The 20,833-nt window shown below is 45.0% G+C and overlaps 1 long non-coding RNA gene across 1 annotated transcript in view; it reads left to right on the top strand.

Annotated features, from left to right (window-relative positions):
- LOC308236990 overlaps positions 1-19,925 on the top strand; it is a 203,042-nt gene extending 183,117 nt beyond the window's left edge. The window contains exon 5 of the long non-coding RNA XR_013959395.1: positions 18,151-19,925. This is a non-coding gene — a long non-coding RNA (uncharacterized lncRNA). The remainder of the gene's footprint in view (positions 1-18,150) is intronic.
- The last annotated feature ends 908 nt before the right edge of the window (positions 19,926-20,833 follow it).

The following is a 20,833-nucleotide window of genomic DNA, read 5'->3' as shown; positions in this document are numbered from 1 at the left end:
CGTGCATGGGTGCGGTCCCTAGGCCTGGTCGGCGATTGAAGCATGAAGACAGTGGAAGAGTAGGTCCCAGCTGTCCTCTGGGCCCTGGGAAGCACCTGGGCCCCCAGGCCCCTGTGCACCCCCCTCCACCTGAGTCACGGTGCCAGAGTCCCCCCGTGGAGATGCGGTGAGCATGGCCTGACACTGCAGGTCAGGGTCCAGCGTTGTCCTCTGGGCCGCCCAGTGGTGCCACACAGAAGGCAATGGGCAGCATGCTCTCTCCCAGCCGGCCTTGCAAACCGGCTCTTACGCGAACCCACGGGGAGCTGACTGGCCCCTGCGGTCCCTGCGGCTACAACCCGACTCACCCAGAAGAGGCCTTACGGGTACAGGGCAGGTTTCTTGTGGGCGGCTGGCACCTGAGTACCCGCTGCCAGCGCCGCATCGCTGATGCCCAACATGTTCCGCGCCGCTCCCTGGTGGTTAGAGCATATCATAGAGGGGTCAAACTCCCAGTCGAATGACCACTCAATGGGACAATTTGCATATTAGGCTTTTATTATATAGGATGAGAGCGTCGTGGTATATATGTTCCGTGGTTGACTGAATAGTCTTTATGTGGTGTGTGACTGAATACAGACAATGGAAATCCTAAAGATTGTGCATACAACTCTTTTTTTCCAAATTTATTTACCTCAATCATCCAACCAAGGCCAAAGTGCCTACATCCCCAAACTCAGAAGGCTCTTTAGCAGATTAGTCAGGGGCCAGACCCAGGAATGTAAGAGAGAGTTTGTAGCTTGGGCCATCTGTGTGGTGTCACATGAGTGACCAGCATCACCCTCTCCTGAGTATTTGTCACCATTTGGCATGATTAATTCTAAGTTTCCTGTAGTTCTCGTTTCCATCACAGCTGCTGCATGGCTCTGATAAGTGTGTTGTACACAGGGGTGTGGGAAGGGAGTCAGGGAAAGGAATGGACATTTCTGTGGCTTTGGTTTTGGTGTGCTCTGCTGTTGTCAAATGCAGAAGAAATGCACAATAGGAAATAGAGGTCGATTTTAACAGAACTTTCTAGGAGACGAAAGCAGTGGCCTTTGACATTCGTCTAAGTAGATGATAAACAATTGCTTATAACATTGTTAGTTGGCATGGCTGGTTGATAAATGAAATCTTGAGCATAGATTTACTGCATCCTACAAGCCTACAAGCACAGAAACCATTTCTCTTTTGGTGAGAAGAATGTTGTCCCTGATTATAAGTAGCACAGTCCCTGGGCTGCATCTGTAGCATTGGGTCAGGATAAATTTGGTGGCCACGACACATTATTTCTGTACCCTGAGTCAAGACAATGTTTTCATGATCCCTAAAGTGGTGTTAAGTCATTCAATTCAAGAAGAAAAGAAAGAACATTCTTTTTACAGAATGGACCATTTGATCTGGTACCCCCTTCTAAAACAGTCCTCTATTTTTCTCTATGCCACCTAGGGTAGGTTGAATGCAGAACTGTGAAGCATTTAAACCATGTGTTCAGTCTCCTTCCTAAACCTGATTCCCTTCTACTGGTGTTCTGGCCTCCTCTCTGTCATCATTTGTCTCATCTCTTGACTGTACAGAGACAATCCACAGCTCAATTTGCACTTCTGTTCATTGCTCCACATCAGATCCTCTGCTAGACCCTGTCCATGATTATCTCAAACACCAACTAGTAGGCCCTGTTAGGATCTCCATTTGTCAGATTACCTAAATGTTAACAAATTTTACCAGTGTATTATGTCTAAAACAGAACTCTTGGGCCACCTCACTAAATCCCATTTTCCTCACCTACCTTGTTCTCAAACCAATCCACCGAGTCAGTTTTGACTCTTCTCCCTCCCTCTCCCCCACATCTAATCCACCAATAATTATTGCCAACTCCACTTTTAATATCTATCTCATTTTTGACTATTTCTTATGCGCTCCTTTGTTATTCCCTACATTTAAGGAAGACTATGCATTGCTATCTTTTTTCCCTCGAATATGCCTCTCTCAGACTTTCCCCTGGCTCACACTATCTCTTCATTAAGATTTAGGTAAAAAAGTCACCTCTTCAAAGCTATTTTCTTGCCTATCCTATTTCCCCTTCTCACTATCTCTTTATCCTACTTATTTTTATGGTAGTTTTCAACGCTTTTTGCTAATGCTCATTCTACTATGTTTCTCTGTTTTTATTCTATCATTCCTGGTAAAGCATAAGCTTCATAAGGACAAGGACTATGACTATCTTATTACCTGGAACAGGGACTGACATGGAATAAACACTCAATGATACTTATTAATGATAGACAAGGGAACACAAGACAGCAGAGATCGAGCCACTTGCCCAAGGTTACATAGCTGGACAGTAAGTGGTGGAGCCAGGGCTGAAGCCTTGGTCTGTCTAATTGCTGTGCTAAACTTAATGTCACTCTCTTTTCCTCCCCATCAAATAAATCACCCCTGCATCCTGGCCTCTTCATTCTGGTTTCTCTAGAAACTCAATGTCTAGCCTAATTTTCTATAAGTAATTAGGACTGTAGACTTCTTTAAAAGGATGTCTAAGGATGGTAATTTGGTTATCCAAAAGAATGAATCTCTAATTTCAATTAGAATCCCAATCACTAAAGAGGAGGAATTGGGACAAATTTTTAGAAGGTTGTGGGGAAGGGGGACATTGAGACAATGGAGAATATGCTTCCATCAAATAACATCAGGAAGGTGGATCCATCTATGCAAAGATTGGACACATCATCATCCCTTCACACATACATCAAATATACTAAGGTGTTTCATGCACATTATCTCCTTGCATTCTCAAAATAACCCTTTAAAGCAGTGGTCACCAACTGGTGGTCCACGGACCACTGGTGGACCGAAAGGTTGGTGACTGCTGCTTTAAAGTTAGTATGTGATATTCCTTATTCCCTTGACAAAAGAAGAAAAGGAATCTCAGAATGGTTACGTGACTTTATCCAAGGACACCTGGCCAGTATGGTCGAGCAGGAGATGTTGTCTGTATCTTCAGAGTCATAAGGTCTTACTCACTGTATTGTAAACAGAATTCCACCTCTGTGTTGTCCCTTTAACAGTGCGAAGCATGGAGATAAGGAACTATATTAACAAGGGGGAACAAATATGAAATATGGCTTATTGGTGAAGGAAGGGGGAGGCAAGAATAATCTATTTATCCAAAATAGAACAATTTTGTTATAGACTTGCATGCTGGCACTATGCATAGAAGGGTGTAAATATATATATATATATATATATATATATATATATATATATATATGTATATATATATATATATATATATATATATATTTACACCCTTCTATGCTTCAGAATTTCTGATACTTTTTTTTTCAGTCCTAGTCTCCCTCACTTAACTCCATGCTATCTCTGTAAACCTTCTATTTCACTGTTGAATCTTTCTTCTCCCACTTTCTCCCTCACTCCTGTTCTCCTTCCTGCCTCATTCCCACCCTACTTCTTTCTTCTCTTCCTTCCTATCTTTCTTCCTCTTTTAATTGTTGGACTATAGTTTAGTAAAAGGTATAAATATATTTTTGGCTCAAAATTCTTTGGCCTCATTCCTTAGAGAACGACCCTAGTTTTTTGCATTGCCTATCCATAGAGACTCAATCTCAGGCTAGTAGATTTGTTCCCTCCATAATGATAAATAAGAGCTTCAGTTTTAATTAAGCACCTACTACATCGCATGCAGTGTGCTGATGGCTTTACATTTATTGTGTCATTCAAATCTCAAAACACAGAATGAAGCATTATACCCATTTTACAGATAAGAAAACTAAGTAATTTGTCCAAGATCTCATGTCTAGTGAGTGACAAAACTAGGTTATAAACTCATGGATGATCTGAAGAAGAACGTTATCAACACTTGTTTAAACCATTCGATCAGGTCTTGAAATGACATACATAATATGTACCCATATGCATGGCTGACTTTGCTAATCATTCATGATAGCTTGATGACTGAGCCCAGAGTCTTTCTTGATCTAGCCTTTCAGGCTACTGCTAATACTTGGCTAGAGTTGACATGGAGACAAGACTATTTGCCATCAAAAAAGTCCTGCTCTGTGAGGCCAGAGATCTCATGATTTTGTTTGGGTTTATTTTCTTGTTTGATAGAGTTGTCATAGTCTCAATATTTCAGAAACAAACTCACTAACAGCTCCAAAGATGCTCTTCCTCATTTTCAGACTTTCCCCCTCCCTCTTTCTATTTGGAAGATCTGTGAGGTTTCCAGGAGCATCCCCTTCGGCTGTGAGTAGACCACTCGGGATCCAGGATTGCAACTACAGGCTACTTGGTATTCGTCCATATGGCTAATTTGTCATAATGACCTTTGTAAAAAGAGCTATAACAGGTAGGATTGTGGATGCCACACCTGACAAAGCTACATAATAAAATAGCAAGTTTGTGCTACTAGATCATAAAAGAGAAACAGATGGTCACACATATTTGACTGCTTTCAAGGAGGGGGCATATCAGATCAAACCACAAATGAAGTGTTTTGTACTTGATAACATCTAAATGAACAGCTTCACCTTTTCCATGTATTTTACTTCCACTAGTGTGTCGGGACTGGCAGGTATTTCCTCCATGCTTACTATCTCAAGGCCCTGAGGGGATGAGGAAGAAGGAGAGAGGAAGCCCATCAAGGATCTGTGTGGAAAGTTGATGAGTTGTGCTGACCTAGGATGGGGAACAGATGGGGAGAAGGAAAGCAAGGCCACAAGAAGAATTTGCATGACTGTGACTTACATCTTTGGACGCCATTGCTCAGCCCCCTCCCTGTTGAAAGCACCATACAGTTATCACCCTCCATGGGTCTGCCACATACTTGCTGTGCAACCTTAGACAAGTGACTTAACTCCTCTGATTCTCAGAAGCTTCATCTGTAAGGGTTGATTCTCAACCCTCTTTGGAAATCAAAATCACCCAGAGAACTTTTAAAAATACAGGTGTCCGTGGCCCACCCTCGGCATTTTAGATTCATATGATGTGGGAAGGAGCTGAGCGAGGCGTGAATATTTTTACAAAGGTCTTCGGGAGAGAATCAAAACCACCAGGCTGGGTGATCTTAAGGTCCCTTGTGGCTCTGGCCAATTGCATGTCTCCCGAGCAGACAGCAGAATTAATCGGTAGGCTTACTCTTACAGTGATGGACCCAGCTTTAACCTATACACTGGGCGGGGATTCGGGAGGAGCAGGAGGGGTTAGCTTGGGAAGCTCAGAGTGGCCAGGCCTTAGGAAAAAGTAGAGCGTGGAGTGACCTCTTGAGACTTTGCAGGGTTGATCTCTGTCAGCATCAAGTGGCTGCTCAAGATTATTCGTAAGTCGGTGAAAATGAGCCCTTAATTGGCCGAGCAGCTGTGCTGGCTGAGGACCTTCCAACCCTATTCATGAGAGCAGAGCTTCCCCGCCTACCTGGACTCAGGAAGCCTTGTTGTGGCCTGAGGTTTTAACTGCCCACTAGCCCTCACAACCAGGAACTTCTCAAGGAAACTCTCCAATGCATTCCAAGGTAACAATGGCACTGGATTGGACTTGGACTTGTTTAATTCTGAAATCAAGGTCACTAGAAAGTACTACGGCTATTACTTGTGTGGTTTCGGTTTTTGTTTTTTTGTGGGTTTTTTTTTTTCTTTTGGCAACATCTTTCTTTGCATTTGATGGTCCTGTCATCCCCAGAACTGTGTATGCTACTGATCCTGCCTGTATTCAAAGCTGTTATTAAGTGGAGTCTTTTAGATTTTAGAGAAATGATAATGGTTCCAAAGATGACAGAAAGTGGCAGCTGGTGACAAAAAAACCCTTGATAAGACGACAACAGTAAATCAAACTACCGCCACTTTTTCGTTTCATGTTTGTTAATACCACCTCGCCTTTTGAAGTTTAAAGCAAGGTTCAAAAAAGCCAGGTGCTGAATCATAATATTAAAGCAAGCAAGGAGCTCCATGAAAGCGAGGAGATCTGAGGGGGGAAGGCAACAAACACAGCTTTCAACTGCCTTTTGTCGGCCTTTCTGCAGATGTCACCAGTGGTTATCCCAGCAGCGGGTTCGGCTTGTAGCAGCGCCTCTGGCTGATTCCCGCGCTGCGTTTCAAGTGTCAATCAAAAAGGAAGGACGCAGCTTAGGTCCTGGTCATTGTCCTGTGAAAAGAGCCAAGCGTTTAACATTGATTTAGCTCCCTCAATATACAAAGATAGAGCCAGCTTTGTGCATCGAAAAGGGCCTTTGGCAAGGTTACTTGTAGAGCAATTCCATCGCAGGGGATGCGCCTTGGTTAAGCTGTCACACTGCGGTGTCTGGGGCCCTCTGAAAAGTTATTCAGGACTGAGTGAGCAAATTAAAGAGAAATAGCACGCTCCCCGCAAGAGCGGCGCCGGTGGTGGAAGAGGCCTGTTCCCATCTCTTGGTCTTGAAAACAGTTTCTAAATATCCAGTGGTTTTGAAACGGGGAGTTAGGGCAAGAACGAGAGGAAGGCAGAGGAGACCCGGGGACGCTCAGAGGGGATTGCGACATTTCTCCCTGCAAATTCCATGTGGCTGGCAGTTCAGGCAAGTTCCCACTGTCCTTCCCTTCATTTATGTTTTATTTCCCGTGAGCAGACTCCAGTTGGGCCAAATTTAGGGGGGAAATGATTACACCAACATTCAAGTTTCATCAAATGACCTTGTTGCTTCTCTTCTTCTTTCCCTCTGTCTCCCGCTCCTCCTCCTCCTCTTGGCCTTTGTTTTCCTACACAATGCCCGATCATAGAACTACAGTTTAGCTTATATGTTGACTTTTCAACTGTGTGCTCTGGCGCCATGTGGACAGTCATCCCCAAGTGACGTTACACTTTCCAGCCCTTCCCTCCTCATCGCTAGAGTCAAGTTCCCAGAAACTCAGGCAGGTCTTGGGCCGTTGATCCAGTTTCAGAGTGTGATTGATGCTCCCTGAATGTTCACATGCTCTCCTTGCTTTCCCAGCTTTCTCTGCAGTTGGATTGGGGTCTTGGGATGACTTTGAGCTCACGGGAATGTGAACTAAAGGTCATGTCACTTCTCCTTTGCAGTATTAATAATCAGTGTGCCTCGTTCATCCTTTCTGCCCCTTTAGAGGCCATGTGTTGAAATGACAGAGCTAAGATGGAAGCAACTTCCATCTCTGAGTGAAGGCAGGCTCCCCAGAGGGTCACCTGACCTCGGGGGATTTTTCATGAACAAGAATTTCACCCATCCTGTCTGATATGCCCCGCTTAGCTGGAAGTACCCTGGTCAGGCACTCGTGGAAAAGGGGTGGTTCTGAAATTTTGGCTAGCCATAGAGCTTTTTCCAGCAGCTGACCTAACCTGTGTAAATATAGCAAGACGATAAATGGAAACACAGCAACACAAAAATGGTTCATTTTTCCATTTAGCCAAAGTTCTGAGTTCTCAACGATGAATAGTCTGTCTGTCACACTGAGATACCATCTCTTCATTTGTGCCCACCGCCATGCCATCTGCAATTACTTTGCCAAATTGTCCTTTGGCTGCATCTGCCTGTTAACACCTTGACTAAGAATTAACCAAACCATCTGCTTCTTTCACTCTTGAACCCAAGCTAGTGAGTATAACAGGAAATAAATCAAATGTGCTGACGAGTGCCACTGCTGATTTTTGGTCTCCAGTCTCAGCTGCCCCTCAATACCAATTAGCAATTCCATCACATGTCCTTAGTTAGCGTCTTATGCCTCTTCTTAGCATATTACATATTACTTTCAATTTCACAATAAAACAATAAGGGTAAGGGTAATTGACATGGTTTTCTTAAAATTCCTACCTATACCCCCACAAGCTTTTCTGTGCCTCCCTCCCCTGTCTCAAAGGATTCCTCCTTTCATCCCAGGATGAGCCTTACACCTGTCTTCTGGATCTCATCCCTTAGACCAGTGGTTCTAACCTTTCTAATGCCACGATCCTTTAATACAGTTCCTCATGTTGTGGTGACCCCCAACCATAAAATTATTTTCGTTGCTACTTCATAACTGTAATTTTGCTACTGTTATGAATCATAATGTAAATATCTGTGTTTTCTGATGGTCTTAGGCTCTACAGCAGCGGTTCTAATGTCACGACCCACAGGTTGAGAACTGCTAGCAGGGTTGCCTAAGACCATCGGAAAGCACAGATATTTACATTACGATTCATAACAGTAGCAAAATTACAGTTATGAAGTAGCAACGAAAATAATTTTATGGTTGGGGGTCACCACAACATGAGGAACTGTATTAAAGGGTTGCGGCATTAGGAAGGTTGAGAACCATTGCCTTAGAACATTGCTGGACTTACTTTATTCCTAGAATTTCCATTGTCTGAGCATATCAACCAGGTTCTCTCTATAGGCCTTTGAACATAATGGCCTACTAACACTTCCCTTCTTCTCATTCCTCAGCCATCACTTGACCCACAGCTATCTGCTTTCTGTCTTATCTGTTTAACTGCTCTGGCAAAGGCCACTGGTGCCATCCGTGTTATGGCACAGGCACACTTGATGATGATGTATCATCTTGTCTCCACCTGTCTGTACCACGTAGACTCTTAACCACTGCCTTCTCACCTTGTTCTCCAAACTTTGTTTCCAAGATTGATTTTCTCCTGGCTTGCCTTTCCCTTCTCCAGCTTCTACATCTTTTACCAGATTCCTGTTGCTTTGAACACCATCCCTCCCCCAATGCCACCCTCAAGCTCCAATTGTGGCCCTCTTCTTTTTCAACTCAAGATTTCTGAAATAGCCTTCATGGTGCTGGTTGGAATCTGGGGAAGGGAAGGGTTAAAAAACTCAAACTCGCCTATTTATGAAGAGAGGAATCTCCTGGGCCCAGATTTCGGCTCCATAATAGAGTTCTAATTCCCCAAATACAGTTGGCTTGTACAGTATTGCAAATAGATATGGCTCAGATTGTACCAAGGACTGGGTCTCCACCAATGTTATGATGCTAGGCATCTGCACAGAACTCCATATATGAAGGTTCTTAGATGTGTGACAATCCTTTTGCTATCTAATGGTTACAGCAGTAGACCTGGGACTAGATGAACAGTTTGGCAACTGGCTGCTGCTTCTCCCCCCAGTGCATTTGAATATGCTCTCATTCACCTGTGGTCTGTGGACCCCAATGCCTAGTAGGGATCAAGCTTAAAGCAATTCCATGAGAGGTGAAATTGTCTATCTTCTTTTGCTCTGTTCCAGAGATGCATCTCTAAAGACTATCTTTGCTTGACTCCACTTTCTGTCTTTCCAACAGAAAAATTCTTCACTCCTCTGCCTCGCAATGCTCATTAAGCTTAGTTAGTAATTTCACATATGAATGTTTGTCTTCCATATAACTCTAAACACCTGAGTCAGAGATCAAGTTCTTTATTCCTTATGGCCCTGACACTCCCATCGACATATACCCATATTTATACTGAACAAGGATGAAGGGAGAGTTTCCTCAACCTTTTTCTTCTTACTGTAAACAAAAACACTTCTTTACTATAAGGATGATCTAATGTCTTTATCCTTGAAAAAAAAAAGAAAGCATGCTGGTTTTATCAGAGACTCAACCTCCCTGGGCATCTCCATGTGGCAACTAGTTTAACCTTTTTGACTGCAATTGCTAGTTTTCTAGGCCAAGTCATCAACTTGAACTGATCGCTTCTCATGGCCCGAAAGGTGACTTGGGTTACATGCAGATACACACTGATTTGGTGACTTCCTTCTGGCTTCCTAGCCATGATGACAACTCAGCTTTGAATCTTAAGTTGCAATTCATTTTCAAGCATTAACCAAGCTTTTAAACCACAACAGACAGCAAAGGCGATACGTCTCTATTCTGGGAAAGGTGAAGTCACAGGGCATTAAAAGAGAAAGAAGAAAAAATACCACAAATCCACAGACCAGCTGAAGCCAATGTCATATGACATGTGACTTCGTTTACCCTGACTGGGGGTGTCCGCTCTGAGCACTGGGTCGAGGCAGGCGGGTGAGGGAGACCTGGTCGGAGATAGGAGTCATCTGCACATTGAGTGTACTAAAGATTTAAGGGGCCCTTTGGGTCTTTCCATCCAAAGACTGTTGTCTTCTTCCAGCTGCTCAGTTACTGTGCCAGGGCCACAGGGTAAAGCAAGTCTGATTTAACCACATCACTGGCCTTTCATTACAATTCCTTGTCCCTCCACAGTGCTCCTGTAATGGGGAACATCTATTGTGATTTTTAGCGGCAGTGAGCCATAGCCCTACTCTCTTTCTTCCACACTTCTGCTCAGATGTTGTGAGTGAGGCTTCTGAGAGCCCAAGGAATGGTGGATCAAGAACAGAATAGAAATCACCACTCTCTTAACTGCTGCAAGCATCCAAACCAAACATTGGAGTGCCTGGGAAAGTGCCCAGAGTCTCCAGAACCCTCTATACGGTGCTGAAGTGCATGCAGTAAGAGTGGGGCAGCCCCACACGGAAGCTCTCACTATGGGCATCTCAGATGCTACAAACTGAAACTGACAATGATCCCTTTGGTCAGAAGACATCAAACCACAGCAAAAGGACCACAGGTACTGCTGGCTGCTCACGACTGGCCCGCCTTCGGTCCACTTTGGTCTGAGCCGTGCTCCATGGAGCTCCCTAATGGCTGCTGTCACCTCACTCGGTGCCTCTAGCACCCGTGGGTCTTGTGCCCCTTCATTCATGGACAATTAGGAAGTTAGAGTTTCCCTGTCACCCAAACAGCCAAAGGAAAGTGCAACCAAGAAAAAAGAATCCAATCACATAGCCACATAATTTCAAAAGAAACAAAACCTTTCTCTGGCATTCTGATGGAATCCAATCTTCAGTGTCCTCTGAAGGAAATTCACACGGGGGGGCAGGGGGTGGGTTGGGGGTGGAGAAGCAGGATGTGAAGAGAAGCAGAAAGGAAAAAGGTGCATTTCAGACCAAGCCTGTGTAGGCTGTGTCCGCCCCTACCCAAGACCTGACCTTGCTCCGATTTGATTTATTGCAATTCATCAAAGTAGTCAAAATTGGTATGAAAATCTGCATTCCACCTGTTCTGGAATAAACTAGCCACCGGGGAGGTGGGCTGATCAAATACATTCATTCTGGTTCCATTTGGTTTTTGCTCTATCAATAGCAGAGACAGAGATGTTATTGAGGCAATTCTCTGGATAATTCACTGATGACATCTTCTAGTTTCCACCTCTGAGAAACAATAACAGTGAAGAGGCTGCCTTGGGCTTCCAAGCAGGCAGCGGGGGCCCAGTGTTACAGACAGGACTATCTATGGGTTCAGACTGCGGGGAGCAGCCCCGGCTCCAGCGCCCACAAGCTGGGTGGCCATGGGCAGCTGTACCCTTGCACACCTCAGCTTCCTCAGCTGGAGAAGGAAGAGGCAGCCATGATGGCAGCCGCCTCCATGCTGTTGTGAGGATTAAGTAAGATAATGTACATAAAGCACCTGAAACTACCCGGCACAGACCAACTGCTCACGGATATAGCTATCACCATTATTTCACATTAGTTTATTGTAAAAACACTCAGTTCTCCGTGGACAATGACTTCATTTGGGAGATTAAAGAGAGCAATTAATACATGACAGAAAATGTAAAGCAGGTTAGCTGTCTAAAATGTGGGAGGTATAGACGATCAGAGAAGAAAATTAAACCATGAGATTCACCTGTAATCGAATTGCTCAGAGATAACTCATGTTAAATTTGGGCATATATTACTTGAGAGAGATATGTGATAAATATGTATATAAAGAGATTTATGTAAATTATGTAAATATCTACATTCATACTTATAACTGGTTGTATTGTGTGCACACATACAAATACAGATACTGTACATCTGTATTTCATTTCACACGGATTATACAGGATGGACTGTTTATCAGGGCCCGCCCTCGTCATTTCAGGAAAGAGGATCCACTGTGAATCCTCTCCCATGCCCCATGGCTAACTTCCTCACTTCCTTCTTTCAGGTCTCTGCCTAGATGACTCCCCTCACACAGGCCACTAGCGACCCTAAGAGACAGTGCTCCCCACCCCCCTCCCCCCCGCCTTCCAATCCCTGGCCCTGCTTTGTTTTATAAGAGGTACTTCTGTGTGCGTCATCTTTACTGAGAGTGGGCCTCAGCCACCGGCACCTCCCCCTCCCAGTACCGCGCCGGCTCAGCCCTTGTTCACTCTGCATTTGTGGAATGAATGCATGTCCAGTTCGACTTCTCTCTCCACTGCCCACAGCTTTCCAGTGACTTTGGGTCGGGCTTCTTTAGCCATCAATTAATGTGCTCTGAGGAAATGCAAACTTAACGTAAATCCTCTCCCAAACAAAGCATAGAAAAGAAGGTAACACCACGAAGACCCACACATGGACTAGTTCCAGTTGTTTTTCTTCGGTGCCTGCAGTTTTAGAGCTCATCAGGACTCCCTTACCTAGGAAGAGGTAGTGCTTTGTTTATGCTTTGCTTTCACGGCTCCTTAGTGTCTACCTAGCACTTCTCGCTTGGTTCACCTGTGCTTTCTACCCTTAGGATGGAATTTCTTAGGGCAGAGCCCCAGGGGGCTCCTTCTGGGCCTTTCCCCAGCAGTCAGTACCCGGCCTCACTTTTGGAAAGAGCTGAGCCGAAGGGCTTGTGCAGGGGGGAATCACATCAGCCTTTCCTTTTTATTCTGGAGCCACGCTGAATCGGTCCCCAGACTGCACTGAGGAGGACTGGGGGCTGCATGAAAGGTTGCATTTGGGGTCAGAATTTAATTCCCTGACGAGGTGCAGTTGGCTTCCCACTAACCCCCAGTCCTCCTCTCTCTAAACAGAAAAGAGCCAAGGTTGTGGAATATTAATATGGTTTTTTACTCTGATGGCTGGATGAAAGGACCATAGTTGTTTCTAGGAGATGAGATCTCAACGTCACCTCCACAGAGCTTGGTGAGCTGTGGGGAGAGGGTTTTGAGAACCAAAGAAGATACAAAGCAAGGGAGAAAGCCACCTCCCTCCTGACAGTGGAATGAGCAGCTGCTCATAAAGCTTTACCCAAAAAATGGGCCTAGGGCAGTGGTCGGCAAACGGCGGCTCGCGAGCCACATGCGGTTCTTTGGCCCCTTGAGTGTGGCTCTTCCACAAAATACTGCGGCCTGGGCGAGTCTATTGTGAAGAAGTGGCGTTAGAAGAAGTTTAAGTTTAAAAAATTTGGCTCTCAAAAGAAATTTCAGTCGTTGTACTATTGATATTTGGCTCTGTTGACTAATGAGTTTGCCGACCACTGGCCTAGGGTGTCAGCCGTGGAAGGTTGGTGTGATGGCTGGCTTTATGTGACAACTTGGCTAAGCTATGGCACCCACTTATCTAATGAAATGTCAACATAAATGTTGCTGTGAAGGCAGTTTTTAAAATGTGGTTAACATCTGCAATCGGCTGACTTTAACTAAAGGAAATTTAACTAAAGGCAATTACCCTCAATAATGTGGGTGGGCCTCATCCAATCAGTTGAAGGCTTTAAGAGCAAAAACTGAGATTTTTCTAGAGGAGAAATTCTGCTCATCCCAGCCTGCCCCAGGGATTTTGGACTCTCCAGGCCCATAATTGCGTGAGACAGTTCCTTAAAATAATCCCTCTGGGTTCTGCTTCTCCGGAGAACCCTGACTGACACAGTTGGGAAGCAGCATCTGCTCGAAAGAGGGCGAGATCGACAGGGACAGTGTGCCAAGGACAAAGCAGGAGGGATTCAAAGGCATTCCTATCGCTACTGCCCCAAATGACCAATACGTCCAGCCCAGGAGAGTAACTGGGACGCAATGTCAATAAAGAAGAGCGCCTTTGCCTCGGGGACCAGAGTGGCTGACAGCCATCACTTTGACTTTGGAGGGTGTCAGTGAGAAGTAAGTGACCGATCATGCTTGCTAGCATGTGCTTCACACTTCCCAAAGCTGTCCCCACATTTCCTCGTTTGGTTCCCACACCAGCCCTGCATGTTGGCAAGGGCAAGGCTGGGTACGCCTATTTTCTCACAGATCAGAGAGAAAAGAGCTGCTGGGTACCCCAAGGCTGGGGGCTCCCGGATGCCTTGAAGAGAGGGAATAGTGTTACAAGGGCTTCCAAGGTGAGACGAACCGGGAGGCTGGGGTCAACCTCTCTGCATTCACCTGTGACTGAGATGGCTCCCGCACCAATACAAGACGTCTTGCACATCAGAAATGATTTACCCGAGAACGGTCCTGAAGGGAGGCCCCGTGGATGAAGAGATGTCTCTCCAGAGAGTTGGAGGGGAAAGGCTTTGGAGGACACAGTCTTTTCTAGGGGATGATGAGTGGTGGCAACAAAAGTTACCCATGGGCAGAAACAGCTGGGGAGCCATCTGTCTGGGAGAAGCCTCCGGCCTGTTTCATTACCCCTTTTCCTGCATTGTGAGAGGCCTGGCCGCTGACAGGAGGCGGTTTACTGCAAAGGGAACAGAAGGAAACCAGTTGGCACTTGTATAACCTTGGCCTCATTAGCATCCAAGCAAAGCCCACTGGGCTATTGACTTCCAGTAAATATCCACCCACCAGGAAGATGCCCCCAGCCCCGCCTCAGGGGTGTTCAGACACCAGACAGGGCCTTCTTGCTCCTCCATCCCGGGCTGGCTTTGTCATCCAGGAGCTGCTCCTCCCCACCCACGATCCGGAGCTCAGAAAACACTGCGTCTTCCTTCCGGCGGGGACCGTGGGGGAAAAGAAGGAAGGAGACCTCCGTGGTCACCTCTCTGAAAGTCTCCCATTCTCTCGCTCCAAAGGGCCAAACAAATAAACCTTAGAAAGGCGGTTCAGCAAGTGAAGCGAACACAATTATATTTCCAACTGCTTTGAAAACTTTTATTTCCATACAGCAAATGACACATTATCTTTCCGGAGGTCAAGGAATAATGCAGTTGGATTCTTGCGACATTGCGAGAGTTAATGTTTCTATTTGCCATTGTGTCCTGTGCAAAGAAAGGCGGCCGGTCACCTGGGGTTAGCACAACACGGCGCAGAGAAGGTGGAATCCACCAGAAGTGCTTTGAAAATGTTGGACACTATTGTGCAGGCGGGCTCCTTCCTGGCCCCGCTGTGCGATGGGCCTCCGGGTGCTAAGGAGATAAGCAATGCGATGCTTGGAGTGTCAGGGGTAGGACTCTCCTGAAGCTGCCTTCATAATTTCCTAGAACTTAAGGACTTTGATTTGTTAATAGTAATTGAAACAGATGATTCAATTGAAGTGTCACTCGGATATAATAATTGCCAAGGAAATTGAACCACAAAGAAATACCATAAATTGCAACTTAACGTTTATTAGAGTCCTTGGAGCTACTAATGTTTCCCCAGGTATCTTCCCTCCCATCTTTTGAATGTGCCTCCTCGTTCATGCTGCCCTTTCAGTAATACCTTGGCTTCTTCCTAGATTTTCAATCGGTGCATTTGGCCCCTCTTAAAATGCTTCACCTTGCAAAGTACTTGTTACATTAATCATCTGGTGAGAACTTCAGCTAAACTCTTCATTGTCAGATGTCAGCTTCCACCCATTCTGCCTACAATGTTTTCTTTGCTTTTGTAGGTTGAAATGATGCTTCGTATATTGAAAGGGCTGTGGGAGTATCCACTGCTGTTATTGTGATTCTACACATTTTCTTAACAGGAAACCATCTTTGCAAGGGTTGTATTACAACACCACTGAACTATGGCCAGGACTTAGAACAATACAAGAAGCCACCTTACCCTCCTCAGGTGACCTTGCTTGGAATATAATAATAATCGTTATTATTTCCAATTGATGATGAGGAAGGAAACACTTCACCTCCTGACGCTATGGAATGCACAGCCTGCTCCTTTCTTATTCCACCCCCACAATCACCCTTGCCCAGGATTCTGAGCCATCGTCACGACCACGGCTCCCCTTCCTCTCACCTACCCCATTTTACTCCTAGGAAACATCTGGTGTGGGACTGATTTATGACAGGAGACCCAGTCAGAACTCAGCCATGTCTTCATTCCCGGAGCCTATGGCAAGCTTTCAATTCAATTAAGGGAGAAAAACATGGAAGGGAGACAACGTGACAAAGAAAGAACAGGGAGAGTGAATAAAAGAAAGGAAGGGAGAGGAGCATGGGGAGGAAACGAGGATGTAACCACACGCCTCCTGGATAAAATCTATGATGTAGAGTTAAGTCTGTGTGTGTGTGTGTGTTGGGGCGGGCGGGGGGGGAGGTGAGATGCAAAGTATGTGCCCAAAAGGACTGTAACTACATGAAGTCTCTCTTTATGAAGACAGACAATGGGAATAGAATTCACCATAATGAAAACAGGTATATGTAAGGTTGTCAGGATCATAAGGATTATTTTCTCCATTTTTTAGACTTTCAATTATGCACCATCTTTATAACAGAAAAGAGCGGTGTAGAGGCACAAACACAGCTGCCCCTTCTAAGCCCCTGACTCTGTTGTGTAGAGTCCATGGCCTGGGAGCAGGGAAAGGTGGTCTGAAGCTCTACCCTCAGGGCATGTCCCCTGCTGTCTTCACTCAGAGCCCCCCCAACAACTCCCCTAAGGATGAGCTGAAGGAAAGCTGGAAGCCAGGGAAGAACTTTATGTAGGGGTGTGCTGACCCCAAAGGACCTGTTTAGAGTTCCTTGGAAGTCAAGTATTGCTGGAATAGCCCATGGCAGCTCTTACATGAATCTTCCTGAATGTTTGAATTAGACATTTTTTAATTGAAAAATTCCTTTTTTTCTCTCTCTCTTTCTTAATGTACAGCCATCCCCCATGGTAGTGTGTGTATTAGAATCAGTACCACACAAAAGCATGGCATGAAGAACCAAAAGTATCCCATTGTCCGGAGGACAATGTAATTAAGTACAAAATGTTTGGGGCCCTGAAGTCACCCAGACTTGTCATCCCCATTTGGCAATTGAGTGAAGCCTGCTGGGCCTCAGCCATGGCCATGGCTAAATGAGGGTAATTTAGCTGGCTTCATCGGGCTGCTATGGGAAGGAGAAGGTCTAAGGTTTGTGATGTGTGTAACAGGCTTCGAGTATTTTAAGTACTCCACAGGTGTTCCCACTTCCTTCTGAACCAAGGAGCCCTGTTTATTCCTCTCCACCTCACTGAACCCTTCTACTTCAAAAGAATGTAAAATAACACTCTGGGATGACCTTACTCATTATCACATGCGTTCAGATGTGCCACTGATTAAATCGTGACCCTTAAAATGTTCTTTCCACACACAGTGGCAAAGTCTTGTAAAACACACTTGCTTGACAAGTTCCAGTGTCTAAAGGGGTTGGTGAGGTGCTCTGGAGGAGTACTCGCTGGACTAGGATCCAGCAGCTCTAGGCTTAGATCCAAATTGCCACAAGCACGGTGAGTGACTTTGGACAAGACACTGCTTCTTAGGACCTCAGTGGTCCCCTCTGTAAAATGAGGGGAAATGGCCAGAAGCAGGATTTTTAAACACATTTAATCAGTACTTTCCTGTTCAAATGGAATCCTACCTCTAACAGAGATGCTCTGGCTGTGGCAAGGGGCAGTGCTTGGTGACTCCCTCCCAATTGGAGGCTCTCTCTCTCTCTCTCGGTGGTTTACCTTGAGATCCATCTTCAAGGCCATAGAGCAGGCCTGGAAACCACAGGTTTTTTACACTCTCTCAAATCACTTGACAATCTATAATAGTCCACAATTTTACATATGTCTATCAGTGGTCGGCAAACTGCGGCTCGTGAACCCTGGGATAGGGGCTTAATCACAAGGAACAACAACAGCCTGTAATTATTGGAATCGAGAGTCTAGGTCAGTGGTCAGAAAACTCATTAGTCAACAGAGCAGCAAACCGCGGCTCACAAGCCGCATGTGGCTCGCAAGCCACAGTTTGCCGACCACTGGTCTATCCTAATTTATCAACATTTCATCACAAGGCATGACTATTTTGTAAAGTACTGTCGTCAATATATACCAAAGCATATTATCACATTGCTTTGTTGACTTCTATTGCTGGGCAGTTAAAGAATATTCAACTCAGGACTTTGCTTTCCTGAGTGCCTGCTATTTTGTTTTTATTCCTCTTTTTTTTCCTTCTGATTTTTTTTTTTTTAACTTTCCTTCAACCCTGCTGTTTTCCAGAAGGAATCCCCATCTTGCTGATACTCTCCTGGATCGAATTCCCCTGCTGACTTCCTTCCCTGGATTGCCTCGCATGTTTGACAGTGAACAAGGAGGTAGGATGCTTGCCATTTGGGAACACTTTTCTCTCCCTCTCTCTCAGTGTTTCTATAGATTTCTGTCCCATGCTCTTCCCCCTTCCTCCAGACATCCTCTAAATGGGTCCAAGGACCAACAGCAACAGCATTACCTTGGAGGCTCTTTAAAAACACAAATTCTTGGGTCTCATCCCATTTTTACTGAATCAAAGCCTCCAAGGTTTGAGGTTAGGAAAGCAGATGATAATATTAGCTTCCAAAGTGAATGTTCATCTCCTTAAATTTTGAAAAAAACCTTTCAAATGACTCTCCCCCATTTCTCCATCTCTCGCTTCTCGGCTCCGTCCCCCTCAGTTCTCATTCTAATTACCAGCTGACTGGTGGATGCCACTGCTACTTAAATGCGCTCCCACTCTGGATCCCTAATCATGCCCATTGTGCTCCTCAAAGCTAAGTCAAGAATCACTGCCTTTTTATTCCCCTCTCTCTATATATATTGTAGAAGGAAGCAGGTCCCTGCGCTTTTGTTGTCTCTACTTCTGGGCTCAGCTCCATTTGCTGGTGAACAGGCCTTATCTTCACTCTCCCCCTCTAACTACCGTAACATTCGGCATCCTTTCATGTCTGTGCTTTTAAAGTAAATCTTTGGACAATTAAAGATATGAAATGGCTAAATAGAGTTCTGCAGGCGTTGTTCTCTCCTTTTTAAAGGTTTAATCACACTTAATGGCTCTCTTCAAAACTTGAATTTTCCATTTTGGTGTTTTGACTCCATTGAAAGAGTTTACTAATATTCTTTCCAAAGTATTCTCTGCTCAAATGAGCTATTCAATAGAGCTTTATGCCATGCTATAGGATGTATGCTACATGGAAAATAATTTAAAGGGAGATCAGAGATGGGGGTGCCATTCCTCACTACAGGTTTTGTTAGTTAAACCATAATCATTAATATGGGAGCCATTAAACGTTGGTGGGAAGGAACAAGAATAACCATTTAGGTAAAAGGGCATATTTCAAGTCCTGTTTCAAATGCAATTTAAATACCCCTTTCCCTGAAGATAGTTTAGTTTGGCCTTGCGATTCTATAAATAGGAACTGGTAATAAATTCTCCTTTCCTCCCTCCCTTCACCTCCTCTCTATTTTTCTTACCCAAAAGTAGTAGACGACGAAACAGGGGAAAGTAAAAGGAAACCATCGTATGACCAATGTCTGTTTCAGATTGTTGTAAACACATTGTCTTGACTCTTCCCAGTCTCGGTCCTGCTGAGCTGTATCTTGTTCTGACTTGTCACCGTCAGGCGTAGGAAGCCGGCCGGACACTGAGTACCCCCTGGGTCATACTCACAGTCCAAATGATGGAAGTTGCTCCTTGCAAGGGAAATTTAGTGGAAAATAAAGCCAGTACTCCCTGACAGCATCTTTATTAACCCCTAGACTCTCTGCTGGGCTGAGTGATTTGGATAATGCATGTGATGCTAATGAGATACATGGGCTCAGATAAGGAAAACTGATGCTATGTGTCTGTGACCTAACAGGGAAACCCCGTCTCCCTGCTGCCTTCTGGCTGGCCTGCCTTCCGCTTTCCCTAATGCCTTCTTCCCACAAGTAGCCGTTGAGTACCCGCAACATGCCCGGTAGCATGCTAAGTGCTAGGACGAGTTTGAGAGAATTGTGACCCGACCCTGAGGAGTTTGACCAAAGAAAAAAAGAAATATTGCAGGTAATGGAAAGAACCCAGAGGACATGACCTGCGATCCAGACCATGGTGGTTCACCAACTACATGATCTCCGAGAAGGCACTTCATTTCTCTGAGACTCTGTGTCTCATTTGTGGAGACAGTTGCTGAGATGGAGTAGCATTCACTGCTTCTAAAAGTACTCATTATTTATTTACGCTCCAGGAGAGCAGGGACCTTGGCTGGTATTTACCTCTGCACCCCTAGTGCCTAGAACAGGGGCTGGCATAGAGCAGGTGCTCCATAAATGGTTGCTGAATGGATGCATGTGTTACAGTTAAAGAACTCTTCATGAAGCCTGAACTGCTGACCTTGACCTGAGTTTGTAGGCTTGGTAGGATTTACACTGGACAGAGGAGGAGAAGAGTATTTAAAAAAGAAAGCAGCACAGGGAACAAAATGGGGTCAAACAATTTCAGTTTCAAAGGTTCCGAAGAGACCAGTTTGCACGCAGCAGTGATGGATGTGTCTGGGAAGAGTGGATTCGGGCCAGATTTCAGAAGGCCTTAAATGCCAGGATTAGCCAGGGGGGAGATAGTGAAGGTTTTGGATCCTGGGTGTTATTTGAAGGAAGTAATATTTTAGGAAGATTTATCAGGCAAAATATTCAAGACTGAAGGTGGCAGAGAAATAAATTAAGATGACATTGCAATAACTGAGGTACTGGGTGATAAGACCTGAATTAGAATCACAGAAATGGGAATCAAAAGGAAGGGAGAAAGCAGGAATCGATGGAACGGGTCACTGAGGAGCTATGAAGAGATGGGGGAGGGGAAAGCATTTAAGGTATAAAGACTGGAGTTCTGGTAGAATTAATAGAAATGGAGCAGGGAGGCCACTTATGAGAGAAATATAGTGCAATCACTTTC

The sequence above is a fragment of the Plecotus auritus genome, assembly GCF_963455305.1.
Source record: "Plecotus auritus genome assembly, chromosome: 12".
Taxonomy (NCBI): domain Eukaryota; kingdom Metazoa; phylum Chordata; class Mammalia; order Chiroptera; family Vespertilionidae; genus Plecotus; species Plecotus auritus.
This window is presented reverse-complemented; position numbering and strand designations above follow the sequence as displayed.